The sequence below is a fragment of the Aethalodelphis obliquidens genome, unplaced genomic scaffold (assembly GCF_003676395.1).
Source record: "Aethalodelphis obliquidens isolate GAN/ISIS:26980383/991018 unplaced genomic scaffold, ASM367639v1 scaffold4, whole genome shotgun sequence".
Classification (NCBI taxonomy): domain Eukaryota; kingdom Metazoa; phylum Chordata; class Mammalia; order Artiodactyla; family Delphinidae; genus Aethalodelphis; species Aethalodelphis obliquidens.
Genome location: NW_020837948.1, coordinates 50,062,309 through 50,077,013, shown reverse-complemented (window position 1 = coordinate 50,077,013; position 14,705 = coordinate 50,062,309).

Sequence of the window (14,705 nt, the reverse complement as noted above, 5' to 3'; positions counted from 1 at the left end):
GGATGTTATCCTTACAGGCAACTTCAGTTTGAATGAACATATTTCTTTCCATGATTTTATACATACTATTTGCCTGTGACTTTTCTCTTTAGAAAGTTATCACGAAAATATTGTGAATGCAAAAATCTTTTTTATTTCTTATTTTTCTCTAGCAATTACATATTTTTATATAAATATGCAGGTGTGTGTACACATGCATACACACATATGAAAATTGGAAAGAATGCCAAAAAAGAATAAGTAAAAACTAACAAGATTCCATTCTAATGCAAGGAAAATAAAACTTAAAATCAACTTAAATAAATAATGGATTTATTTATCTCACACAAAAAGAGGAAAGATGTAGAAGACCCAATGTTAGCGTAGTGGATTAAATTCTTAGGATCCAGGTCCTTTCCTTTTCCTACTCTGCTACCTTTGGCATGTGACCCTTAATTTTTATGGTCTGAAGCTAGCCACTCACTCCCAGGGATCAGATCTCTAATCCAGGCAAGAAGAAGTAGGAAAGTTAAATGGGAGGGGGAGTTAAGGGGGAAGTGTTCCAGCTGATTCCACCCACCTTTAAAGTGAGTTCTTGGAGCCCCACCAAGCAATTTCTGCTTATGGTTCATCTTTTAGAACTGGATCCTTGGCTACGCCAGCTGCAAGAGTAGGGGAAAGTTAATGTTTTAACGTTTTACAATGTTATAGTAAAGAAAGACAAGTGAGACGTGGGCTGTGGATAATTTTGCATAACTAACCATCACACCTGCCACAGTAAATTGATAATTTAGATGCTTCAAAATTATGGAAGTGTTTAATTACTTAGTCCTTGAGAATTGGAACAAATAAATTGTTTTATATTAGTTTTGCCAATATTACTACAACTCAGATATTGAATAACAAAATTAAATGAAAGGAAGGAAACAAAGACATTTCCTTGTATTTAGAGACATTCATTCTCAAGGACATTTGTAACAAACATTTAATATTTGTCAAATAAAATGACTGTAATATAATTTTTGAAAATTAAAGAAACATTTATTTTCCTTATTTCAGTAATTCTATAAGCTAAAGAAAGTTCTTAACACATGTCACTGAATAACATTAAAGAATTCTCCAATTTCTTTGTTGTGATTAAAATCATAAATATTTAATCGTGTAGAAAACATTACATGATGATCCATTTCTTCCAATTCTTTTCATAGCTGAAAGTTCCTACCTGTGGAGCTCTCCAACAACAAATAATTTCAAAATCCCTCTGTAAATCACTCAGAATAATTATCAACACTAAGGCTTTGAATTCTCTCTGAGACATCCTGGGTCACAAAGAGTAAAAGCCCTACTAGCATTTACTACTTTTGGCATTACATTCAAAGTCTACAAATTGAAGAAACAGGCAGTGATTTATGTTTTTCTCATCTGCTCTTTGCATTACTAAATAAATTGAATATATTATGTGACATGTGGTAGGGAAAAGTGTATTCAACATGTCTAATTGTTTAGAATGAAAAAAAAAAGAACTTTGATAACCTCTGCTAGATTTGATGAAATAATAGCCTCTAAACTGCTGTGCAGGAGGCCAGGGGAGAGGTTTGTGCTGCTTCTGAGAAGGCACCACGTGGCAAGTGAGAAAAGAATGAAAATAAAAGATTTTGAGAGGTACTGAGTAACTTATGCCTTAAGGTGGGTGATGGGTCCTTTCAGAAACTTAATATCTGAAATACTTGGGGCGACAAGAACTCTTGTGAAAATTGGTTGAAGGGGTTTTGTACATAATAAAGTGAGAGGAAGAGAAAAACTAACGGCAGCAGAAGCCAAATGTGCAGGTTAAGGTTCAGCTCATATTTAGATAACATATATTTGAAGAAAATTGATTTTGCAAGTTGAAATTGTTTTTCTTTAGTAGTAAATAAATTGCATGATCCTGATCTGAAGATAACACAGCTTTTAAGAGCAGCAAAAAGGTTTTTTTGTTGTTGTTTGAAGAGTTCTTTCATTAAATTAAACAAATTAAATAGACTGAGCTGCAGCTCACTGTAGACCCCAGACTTCACAGGCTTCAGTATCAGATCTAAAGTTTAAAATTATGGTAGGAAATACATGCTGGAAAGTAAAGAAAGCACATTCTCTTAAATTAAAATTAGTGTGGTAGATTGAATAATGGCCCCTCTAAAATGTCCATGTCCTAATTCTTGGAACCTGTGAATATGTTACTTTATAGGATTGTACAGATGTGATTAAATTAAGGATTTTGTGATGATGAGCTTATCCTGGATTATCCAGATGGGTCCAACACAATTATTGATACATGGGTTCTTATAAGAAGGAGGTTGGCAAGTCACAGTCAGACAAGAAGATGTGAAGATGGAAATAAAACTTGGAGAGGAGAGAAGATGCTATAGTGCTGGCTTTGAAGGTAGAGGAAGGGGCCACAAGCCAAGGAATGTTAGTGGCCTTTACAAGCTGGAAAAGGCAAGGAAATGGATTTTCTCTTGAACCTCCAGAAGGAACGCAGTCCTGTGGACACTTTGATTTTCAGACTTCTGACCACCAGAAGAGTGAGATAATAAATTTGCATTAAAGTTTTAATTCACTAAGTTTATGGTAATTTGTTACAGTAGCATAATACACATAATATTTTGAATCTTTGTAGAATAGTAAGAATTCATTACTGTGTGTGGTGCATCTGAGATTTCAAAATTTATTTGCTTTCCTCCCAAGGCTAGGTGTACCTGAATTGTGCACCATTTAAATAAAGGGTTTTCTTACTACTTTAACATATTCCCTCCCCTCCAACACGTATACCTTATTGGCATATCATTTTAGTGTTTCGCTTCTGGAAAAACTGAATCTTTTCCTAATTCCTATTTTTTTGTTTTCTTCAGAACAACCATAGGTACTTCATCATTACTGCTACTGAGCATGGGTCTGTAGGAAGGATTATTTCTTTTTTTTTTTAATGGACAAGCGAAATACAGGTTTATTGTATTCTAAAGGTCAGTGCACAATTATTGGGGTTACTAAATGACTTTAATTTTTTATGGGACTTTCAGAAACTTGTAGTATATGTTCAGTCTGCACGTGCTATAAAAATGATTTAACAATTGGCAGTATTTCAAAAGTCTTAAAGAAACAGTGCCTGGATAAAAAACACTGGTGAACTGTAAAATGTCTCATCAAGCCTAGGTTTCACCCAAGCTGTGAGGAGAAATTTCTAGGTTATAGAACAACTCTGTGATAGAAATAAATAGAAAGCAAAGGAACAGTATATGTGGCTGTAACCTGCGGGGTGATTTTACTTCTGCCATTAGTCTGTCTTTAAATAAGTTGAAAATGTAACAGAGTAACTATACCACTATAATTTAATGTTCTACGCTGTATTGTTTATTGATAGAATACAGAAGTAACAAAATTATATTACTTCAAAACTTATTCTATAAAATTATTTCAATTTCTGCTAGCCTCTATCCATAATCTTATTTCTACTCAACAGCTTTTATTTATTGTTTACAGACTTCAGTACGAGTTCTATCCATAATTTTTCTCTTCAAGCCAAGAGATATCAACATTGAGTGGCAATTCAGACAATCCTAAAGACCCTTGGAACTACTCCACTACTGTTCTTAACATGTGTGCTTCCCTGTGACAGTGACTATAAAGAACCAAGTTTATAAAAGAGTCACATTTCAGCATCCAGAAAACATGCACAGATTGTTCAAGTGTCTAAGAAACTATTCGTAGTCCCTGTATGTCTATTTTTTCCCTTTGTGTTACATTCGATGTTTAATTTCTTTTGCTATTTCCTTATGAGGTGAAGTTTGATTTCATTTGTGCAACATTTAAATATTATGGCTTGGTATTTGATCAATAAATCATGTGTTTATTTCACTATTATATATTGATTATACATATATTTTATGTATATATAAACATATATGTGTGTGTTTATGTGTGTATACATATACATATATATGTTATATACATGCATGTGTCATTAGCATTTTGTGCTCCAAGATAACTAATTCCAAAGGCCATATGTTCATATAAGTAAACTCATAAATTTAAAATATATTACTTTTATTAATGAACCACAAGTCTATTAAAATATATATTGCAATAAGTTCTAAATAAAATTCTCTAATGATTTCAATTATAGAACTTAAATTATATAATAAATACTAACAGTATTTTTTCTGCTACTCACTCAGTAATTTAGAGATTATAAAAGTCAAATATTCTAATTTGTGAGGACCAGAATCATGTTAGCAATCCACTACAAGCAAGTAAGGTCTCAGTAGCAAGAATAAACTCTGCCTTTTTTGACAGGAAGCAACCACAATAATTATATTTTCCATCTCTTGGAGAGGTAAATGGAATTAGGCACATGCATTATTACTCAGTTTTATGGTATAAACCAAGGTAAAGGGGGTGATAGAGTTTATATGAGCAATTACACAAATACAAGTATGTATATCTGGTCATGAAAAAGAAACTGCTAATGAAAATATTCAAGAAAGGAAGAAATGATACTTTTTTGAACTTCATTGTTTTTAATTTGAAAATCATTTTATTTGCATCGCTACATTTAATATTTAACAACAGCCCTGTGAAGTAGATGTCATTATCTGACTTCATGGAGAGGTTAAATGCATCTTCTCAGTTCGCTGGACCAGTAATTGGAGAAGTATAGACTTTATTACACTGGTCCTAAGTGCAGTGTTCTTTCTGGCCTTATGCTTTCATGGAAACTGGATTCTACTTTTATTTGGATTTCCCTCCATATTAGCCACAACAGAACCCCAGGAATTGCCCCTTTTAGGTCTAAAATTAATTAGAGTAGGCCTATTGCAAAGTCAGGGGTCTAAATGTTTAGACACTATCCTTTCTCTTTTCAAAGTGTTTGTTGTCTCTTTCAAAGAATCTCTACTAGCGAATTCATTCCCTCTGTGTGTGTGTGTCTGTAAAAAAATCAAATGAAACTGGACACAGCATTTCTTATTAGAATGGTTGGCTAAGGCTCAACTACAAGATCTCAACAGGTGTGCTTAGCCAAATTGTGTAGTAACTTCGATCATCATTAAAATGTCATCAGAAATTTCTCTATTCTATGCTGATTTGTTTGCTTGGATCCATGAAGATAAAGGCCTGAAATGCATTTGTTACAGGCAGATATGTAATTGCACTGAAAAATATTATATGAAATGTAATAGGAGAACATAGGAAACACAAAGAAGAAAAAAAGTTGCTTTCGGTAAATGAAAAGTTAAGTCTGAGAGAGTTTTGATATGTGTTGCAGAAGCTAGATGGCCTCTCATCATACCAATTTATTTGCCACACATACTCAGGCTAGCCTGTGTTTTCCAGCTTTTCTTGCAGTTGTCTGCAGCCACATAACAAGGTTCTGATGAGAGGTATGTAGATAGAAGTGATAAGCACTACTTCTAGGTTTGGCCTGCAAAATCTCCCATGTCTGATCTTCCCTCTTTCCTCTTATATGCCAGCTGATTATGGATGGCCAGGGTGATCTTGGAAGATAAATTTGAAGAAGACAGAGCCCTTTTAGCTTTGGGCCCTTAATGTCAAGTGAGGTAGGGTACCCTTCCCCTTTCTACCTAATAAAAACAGGATACATATGAACTAGAAATAAACTTTTAGTACGTAAAACCACCTAGATTTGACATTGTTTCTATTACAATAGTTTAGCATACCTTAATTGCACATGTATCAAATTGGAATTACTGGATTTTCTTCTTCTTTAAACAATCTATCTTTGGATTCCAAAATATCATATCCTTATTTTTCCCTCATATCTTCAGCCATAACTTCTTGGTTGAATGAAAAATCCTACTATACTTTCTGAATTTCAACTACTGGAGTGCCACAGTATTCAATCATTGAACAAAAACTCCCTAAGTGAGCTCATATATTGCCAAAGCTTTAAATATCACCTATATGAGTTTGACTCCTGAATATTTATCTCAAGTTTTAATCTTTCTGCTAAACTCCAGATTCATATATTAACCTTTTATTAACCTTATCCACTTCGATGTTTGGTAGGCTTCTCAAAATAATATATTCCAAAAAATTAAAGATAAGAAGAAAACATATCTGTCCCTCCCTCCATCACTCCTACTCATATACCTACACCTGATCCACTACTCTCTGCTTCAGTAAGTAATACCACAATTCATCCACTAATTCAGGGAAAAACCTCAGGAGCTCTTCTTGATTTATGTTTCCCTCACATCATGTATCAACTCTTAGAAACTTGTGTTGCCTCATCCTTTAAAATTCATCCTGTAAATGAAACAGACATACACACCATACATGCCAGATAAATATATGGGACAGTATCAACACTCTAGAAAGTTTCCTTGGGCTCTTTCTTATTCAATCCTCCCGAAAAAATAATCATTATTTTGACTTTTATTACCTTTTGCATGTATTTATTTTTATGCATTTTAAACTTTATTGAGGTTTAAATTAATTGCACTAAACTGCATATATTTAAATTATACAATTTGATTAGATTTGACAAATATATATATAGACTGTGGAATTATCACCTCAACTAAGATAACAAATATTTGAATAACCAGTTTTGTCTGTTTTTTGACTCCAAATTAATAGACTCATGCAGTGTATACTTTTGGGGGGGCATCTGGTTTCTTTCATTCATTGTTATGTTTGTTAGATTCACACACATACCCCTTGCTGTGTCTAAGCTGTGTGGTATTCTACTGTGTGAATAAACCATGATGCATTTATACATTCTACCGTTGTGAAAAATTTAGATTGCTTTCTATAAATGGCTATTATGAGTAAAGTTGTAATTTACTTTCCTATATATGTCTTTTGGGGGGTGGACATATGAACTCAATTCTCCTGGGAATATACCTAAAAGTGAAATTTTTACATCATGGTTAGCTATATATTCAGTTGTATTGAAATTGACACATAGTTTCCCAATGTTATTTTAATAATTTACACACTCACCAGCAACCTACCAGTTACTCCACACCCTTGTCAGCATTTGATATTGTAATTATTTTAAATCCTATCCATTCTAAAGGTTGTGCAGTATTATTTCATTTTAGTATTAGTTTGCTTTTTCATGATAGTTAATGATGTTTACACCTTTTCATATGCTTATTAGTCTCTTGAACATCCATTCTTATGACGCATCTGTTATTAGTTTTTGGATCATTTTTAGTTGATGCTTTTGTTTATTTGTATAGATTTCTAGTATTTATTTATATAAAAGAAATGTAGAAAAATAAAAACTTGCTATCAAAAGGAAAAGGTAAATATTTTCTCCCATTCTGAGGGTTGTCTTTTGGTCTTCTTTATGGTTTCCTTTGCTGCGCAAAAGCTTTTAAGTTTCATTAGGTCCCATTTGTTTACTTTTGTTTTTATTTCCATTTCTCTAGGAGGTGGGTCAAAAAGGACCTTGCTGTGATTTATGTCATAGAGTGTTCTGCCTATGTTTTCCTCTAAGAGTTTGATAGTTTCTGGCCTTACATTTAGGTCTTTAATCCATTTTGAGCTTATTTTTGTGTATGGTGTTAGGGAGTGATCTAATCTCATACTTTTACATGTAGCTGTCCAGTTTTCCCAGCACCACTTATTGAATAGGCTGTCCTTTCTCCACTATACATTTCTGCCTCCTTTGTCATAGATAAGGTGACCATATGTGCGTGGGTTTATCTCTGGGCTTTCTATCCTGTTCCATTGATCTATCTTTCTGTTTTTGTGCCAGTACCATACCGTCTTGATAACTGTAGCTTTGTAGTATAGTCTGAAGTCTGGGAGCCTGATTCCTCCAGTTCCTTCTTTCGTTCTCAAGATTGCTTTGGCTATTCGGGGTCTTTTGTGTTTCCATACAAATTGCAAAATTTTTTGTTCTAGTTCTGTGAAAAATGCCAGTGGTAGTTTGATAGGGATTGCATTGAATCTATAGATTGCTTTGGGTAGTAGAATCATTTTCACAAGCAACTGACAAAGGATTAATCTCCAAAATTTATAAGCAGCTCATGCAGCTTAATAACAAAAAAACAAACAACCCAGTCCAAAAATGGGCAGAAGACCTAAGTAGACATTTCTCCAAAGAAGATATACAGAGTGCCAACAAACACATGAAAGAATGCTCAACATCACTAATCATTAGAGAAATGCAAATCAAAACTACAATGAGATATCATCTCACACCAGTCAGAATGGCCATCATCAAAAAATCTAGAAACAATAAATGCTGGAGAGGGTGTGGAGAAAAGGGAACCCTCTTACACTGTTGGTGGGAATGTAAATTGATACAGCCACTGTGGAGAACAGTATGGAGGTTCCTTAAAAAGCTACAAATAGAACTACCATATGACCCAGCAATCCCACTACTGGGCATATACCCTGAGAAAACCATAATTCAAAAAGAGTCATGTACCAAAATGTTCATTGCAGCTCTATTTACAATAGCCCAGAGGTGGAAACAACCTAAGTGTCCATCATCGGATGAATGGATAAAGAAGATGTGGCACATATATACAATGGAATATTACTCAGCCATAAAAAGAGATGAAATTGAGCTATTTGTAATGAGGTGGATAGACCTAGAGTCTGTCATACAGAGTGAAGTAAGTCAGAAAGAGAGAGACAAATACCGTATGCTAACACATATATATGGAATTAAAAAAAAAAAAATGTCATGAAAAACCTAGGGGTGAAACAGGAATAAAGACACAGACTTACTAGAGAATGGACTTGAGGCTATGGGGAGGGGGAAGGGTAAACGGTGACAAAGCGATAAAGAGGCATGGACATATATACACTACCAAACGTAAGGTAGTTAGCTAGTGGGAAGCAGCCGCATAGCACAGGGAGATCAGCTCAGTGCTTTGTGACCGCCTGGAGGGGTGGGATAGGGAGGGTGGGAGGGAGGGAGACGCAAGCGGGAAGAGATATGGGAATATATGTATATATATAACTGATTCATTTTGTTGTGAAGCTGAAACTAACATACCATTGTAAAGCAATTATACTCCAATAAAAAAAAAAAAGGAAAAAAAAAAGTCAAAAATTTAATAAATTATGCATATTCATACAGTGGGAAAACTATCAAGCAATAAAATTGAATGAACTAGAAAAAAAAAAAAAAAAGGAAAAGGTATTACTAATATACTACATGGTTATGCAATATTAATCATTAATAATAATAAAATATTAGTATTTTATTATTAATACATTAGTTTAACCCCACTTGTGATATAATGATATTGGAAAGTGGTAGAGTGACAAGTGATATGAAAAAAGGCTAAGTCATTATCTACCATAACAAATAAGTAATGCCTAAAATTGATGAATCCAAGTACACTTATGCTATTTAGCAATGTAAAGACTAAAATTAAGAACAACTGAAATAGTTACTTATGGGGAACAGGATGGGGTGGTACAAAGGGGTGAAATAGATAATCACATGTATTTGTTTTTACTTTGTAAAGATTATATTAAGGTTGTATGTTTTAATCTGCTTTAAAAATTCAATTATATAAAAAATAAGAACTAGTTATAAGAAAATAACTGATATTATTCTGGTTTAATGATTTAGAAATACAGCGTAAAAGTCCTCCAAGTAACATTTGATACCTGAGGAAAGACCCAAATGGTAGAGATGGGCTAGAACAAAAGCAATGATGAACAAAGATGAGAGGATTAGTGACTGGAATGTGCCTTCCTGAGTTCATGTTAAATAGTTAAATATGAAGGTAAATAGTTAATAGTTAAATAGTTAATATGAATGTAATCAGTACAGCCCAACTGAATCTTGTCACTTAGGTTTATTTCTGAAAAGTTCTTGATCTGATATAGTTATTTTTGTTGTTATTACTATTTTATTTTAAAAGTTCCAGTTGGATGGGCTTCCATAAGACATTAATCATTAAGAAGAGTTCATTTTACGATTCATAAAATTGTTACCAATTATTTTGAACTTTAGCTCATGTTTCTTAAAAAAAAATTAAGCTGTTAAGCTGAGAAAAAATAACTTCATCTTTTACTTATTTAATTTTACTATACAATTATATTTTGTTAAATCATGGAAACCTATTTCCTTTAGATAAATCAATATGTATAGTTATATATTCCACACTTACTCAGACTAAATTTATGGCTAGACATTCCATATATTTATGTGAGAATCCATGTCCTTCTTAAAGCACTAAATAATCTGCAAAAGAGTTTTTTTTTTTTTCTTCTGTAAACTTGCCTCATTGTAAATGATTTTATTCTAGGTAATTTTTTTTTCCAAATGTCTGGAGGTTACAATCTTACTTTTTGGAGATAATATATTGCTAGATCATTAATGTCACTTAACTGTTAAGAACAACAGAAATCTAATTACACCTGTCTATAGTGATACTTTACTTTGGCACCATAAATATCACTAATCACTTAGTGCTATCATAAATATCACTAAGCACTCCCTTGAATCCTAATATCTTGCAATTATTTTTTCCATTCCCAAATATATGTTCTTTAATGTGATCTAGATTATGTTCTAATTTAATTTGGTGATCTCAAAACCTGAAGAGAACACTAAAAATCTCATCAAGCTAATTCTATTAAGACTCAGCTTCTTTCCCTGATGCAACTTCCACCAAGGACCTACCACACAAATGATTAGGTCTCAGAAGGGAGCACAAGCCTACAGTTATTGCAAGGTTGTTGAACACACCAACCCTGGGGACATTCAAGTGAGAAAACTCAATTATAAACAGTTTCTTTGTCTATTTATCTTACACAAGTACTGAACTTGCTTAGAATTACAGAATCTTCATTCTTCCCTTAGGTGAAGAAACACAGGGATCGTGCTTAACTTCCTGTACTGCTTTCCATTCTATACTCTTCCTATACCAGATGGCTACTGACCAGATGACGAGGAGAAACATAAATCCCAATCTGTTATCATTGGGACTCATTTCAAGATAATGTCTCAGTAGTTAATGACTAGTAGTCAACACTAACTGTGCATTAGAACCACATGGGGGGCTTTTAAATTATATCACATCTTTTGCCGAAGCAAATACTTGAATAATTAAATAAGTTTGGGGATAGGGCTTCTATTCAGTATTGGTAGATTTTAGGCTGCAGTCAAGGGTGTGAACCATTTCAAAAACAGGTAAATTCCATTAGAATTAAGGGTCTCTCTTCAATACACTATCAAAACTAAATATATCCTACTTTTCATTCCTGTTTTCTTCCTCTCCACTCAATAAGCAAGGCTCTAGGATCATTCATGTTTTCTCACACTCTGTTCTTCACAATGTATGTAACTCTGTTCCTCTGTCCTGAGTTACTATAGTTCCCTTCCTCCCAAATTCTCTTGCTATTAACTCTGGAATTATTAGTCAATGAGCAGTAAACTATCCTCCACCATCAACTCCTTCTTTGACTATATTTTGCTTTAAATGAAGTATGGTTGCCCATGTGGACACCATTTTGTCCATTGCCACACTTCATTTGCTGTGAAGTGAGTTTCTTGATTACTGCAAAGCTTTGTAGAATAACATGATGGTGGATGAGGCTTTCTGTAGGTCCACGGACAGTAGTTTTGACAGAAGTACTGTATGCAGGGAAGGCAAATCTGTGTGCAGAGTGTTTATTCCAGTAAGAACAAAGCAGCACTGCCCCATCCTGCTGAAAGTGACCCAATGTAATCAACCAACCACTAGGTAACTGGTTGATTACCCCAGGAATGGTGCCATTTTTGGAACTCAGTGCTGATCTCTGCTGCTGGCAGACAGGTCACTTAGCAGTGACTGTTGCCAGGTTGGCTTGGTGAGTGAAACTCAATGTCACTGAGCCCACCCATGCATTTCCTCTATCTCTGTTACCATGGCCACTTTGCTCATAAGCCCATTGGACAATCACAGGAGAAGGTGGTGAAAGAGGCTGGAAAGATAAGAAGTAGCTACTCCAAACATGTTGGAAAGATAATTCCATGTCAGACATTTAGAAACAAATTTGACAAAAATTCAGTGGCTTTCCACCTCAGTGAAATTTCTAGATGTCCGTGGTGTGAGGCATGTCAATATATTATTTTGAAAGTGAAGGATAAGTGGCTGATTTATCCTACAAATAAAAAGAGGGGTATGATATCTCATGGGCCCTTTTGAATTTGGAGACAACATATTTCTTATTTGGGTATGCTTCACTGGCCCATTTCTTGAGTGACCCAAAAAGCTGGTAGTTTTCGGTGGGACCTGGAATAAGAGAAGTTTCTGCAACAGGTCCAGGATGCTGTTTCCAGATATTCTACCACTTGACGCCATTTGATCCAGAAGATTCAGTGATGCTTGAAGTGTCAGTGGCAAATGAGATGTTGTTTGGTGCCTCTGGCTGGCCTCTATAAATGAATCATAGTTCAGATCCTTAGGATTTTGGAGGAAAGCCCTGCCATCCTCTGTCAATACCTATTCTTTTTTGAGAAACACTTCTTGGATTGCTATTGGGCTTCAGTAGACGCTGGATGCTTAACTCTGGGCTACCAAGTTACCATGCAATGTGAACTTTCCATCACAAATTGGATGTTGTCTGATGTGCTAAGTTATTAAATTGAGTGTGCCCATCAGCTGTCCATTATCAAATGGAAGTATATTTATAATATTGGACTCAAGCAGACCATGAAGGCACATGTAAGTTACATGAGATAGTGGTTCAAGTGCCCATGGCCCCTATTTTGCTATATTATCTTGTCTGTCCAGCTAGTACCCATGGTCTCATAAGTTCTCTACAACAAGTTGACTGAAGAAAACAAAATTTAGATCCGGTTAATATGAAGACACCATCTGAAAGTGGACAGCTGCAGTCCTATAGCCCTCTTCTGGATCATCACTGAAGACAACAGTGATGGGAAATTCTTCCAGTGGGCTGAACTTTGAGTAGTGTACTTGGTTGTTCATTTTGCCTATAAGGGGACAGCAAGAACCATAAGTCTATATTGATCCATGAGCTATGGCCAATGATTTGGCTGGATAGTCAGGGACTTGGAAGGAACATCATTGGAAAACTGGTGACGAGGTGATCTGGAAAGAGATATGTGGATAGACCTGTCTGGATGGGCAAAGAAGGTGAAGGTATTTGTGTCCTATATAAATGCTCATCAAAGGATTTTAATAATCAGGTGGATATATATGGAGGGGGGCTTTAGCTAGGCAAGTCTGAAATCTTTATAGCAGGCTGTCAGAAAGGTAAGACTGAAAAATGTCTGGCAGGAGCTGACACTGACACTGATATAGTTCACAGGTGGGATTTCTTCTTCCTTGGGGAAACCTCAGTTCTGCTCTTAAGGCCTTTCAACTGATTGGATCAGGCCCACCCAGATTATCAAGGATAATTTCTTAAAGTCAACTAATTGTAGATGTTAATTACATCTACAAAATGCCTTCACAGCAATACCTAGATTAGCTGTGATATCTAGATTAGTGTGATACCTAGGTTGATTAACTGGGGATTATAGCCTAACCAAGTTGACACATAAAATTGACCATTAGAACTACCTTAAAATAAGTAAGGAAATGTGATGATTATTACAAAATTCATTTTTGGACTAATAGAGAAAAGTTAATCATTTGAAATTATCCTGCAACAATTACTTTTATATTGTACTGTAGCAATTTTGCAATAGTGATAAAAAGAAACTATACATTTAGAACATTCTACAAACTTTTATGTAAAAAAATGTCCACTAATTTAGAAAATTATGTGGGGAAAAAAGGTGGACAAAACTTATAGGGCACATACCAGCATAAAATTAAAGTAAATTGTATATTAAACTCTATGATTTTCATCGGGCCAAAAAATATGTTTTGTAGTACAATGTTGTACATAGGGATTTAGGAGGAATGATTTATTATGAGTCCCTTAACAGCCTTTTTTTCTTCTCCCGTGCTTCTTTAATTATTTTTCTTTTGAAGTAGTATAACATGAAAAAGAAAATTGATATTAAAAGTTGGCATATTATTCCATAACCCTAAAATAGCAATCACTTGATTTCTATTTATTACATTGCAGCTTTTTTTTTTCTGCATGCATCTATATTTTATGTAGTTGAAATTTTTTTTTTTTTTTGCTGTACGCGGGCCTCTCACTGTTGTGGCCTCTCCCATTGCGGAGCACAGGCTCCGGACGTGCAGGCTCAGTGGCCATGGCTCACGGGCCTAGCCGCTCCGCGGCATGTGGGATTTTCCCAGACCGGGGCACGAACCCGTGTCCCCTGCATCGGCAGGCGGACTCTCAACCACTGCGCCACCAGGGAAGCCCCTAGTTGAAATTTTATATCCCCCATCCTAATTATATCACAAGGCATATAATTGGAACAGCCTATCAGATGACTGGAGGAATGATAATGTTCTCAGTTTTGAATCATAGAAATAAATTACCAATAAAATGGTGACAGATTTATTCTTACAAGAAATAATGAAGGAAGGTGAATAAACAAAGAGATTTTTAGGCAGAAATGAAGTAAGTTGAAGAAGTTCACACTGGGACACTTTAAACTGTCTTAATCATCTTGTTAGAACTGGTGTGAAGGGAATTCCTCACCTAAGGAACACCATTAATATAGACTGTTGAGGGCTGGAGAAGTTGGAAGAAATAAAACATGTATTTGACTCAATTTTTTTCAGCAAATTACATTCTTTTGCTGAGGTAGCAAAATATATAACTATGGACAG